The following is a 579-nucleotide window of genomic DNA, read 5'->3' as shown; positions in this document are numbered from 1 at the left end:
AGGAGAAAAAAGAATAAAGTTACAAGATTCTTTTAATATTTTCACAATGTTAAAACTAAAACTGAGCTCTAGGCTATGTGTGTAAGTAAATCTAGAACACAAAAGGGTTAAATAAGATTTTCTCTTTTAAAGATACAAGAATTTAAGCTTTCCTTACATTTAACAAACTTCACAGAACAGATACTGCCGGGGAACAAGCCCTCCCACCCCACCGCCAGCTCTACCATCAGGAAGTGACCATGGGCTGCGAGCCCTGTGTGCGGCCGGGCTCCCCAGAGAGCCTGCTTCCCATCGCTGCCGCGGGGAAGCAGCAGCTGGTGGGGCCTGAGGAGGGCCGGAAGGGCGCCTGTGGCCTCTTCACGATCAGAGCTTGGTGGGGGGCCGAGGTGGGCCGCATCACTGAGGATGGCCAGGTACTGGCCAGAGGGCCGTGGCTTGGTAACAGTGGTAAACGTGGGCAGACCTGGCCCCTCTGCCCTGGGCTGCCCTAGAGCAAGATGCCGGTCTGGGTCCTGAAGCAAGAATTAAGGCTGGAGATTTTGCAGCGGATTCCACTCTGGTGGGGGTGGGGTGGGAGAG

The sequence above is a fragment of the Lipotes vexillifer genome, unplaced genomic scaffold, assembly GCF_000442215.2.
Source record: "Lipotes vexillifer unplaced genomic scaffold, Lipotes_vexillifer_v1.1 scaffold4, whole genome shotgun sequence".
Lineage (NCBI taxonomy): Eukaryota > Metazoa > Chordata > Mammalia > Artiodactyla > Lipotidae > Lipotes > Lipotes vexillifer.
The sequence above is the reverse complement of the archived record's forward strand: the minus strand, read 5'-3'. Positions refer to the sequence as shown.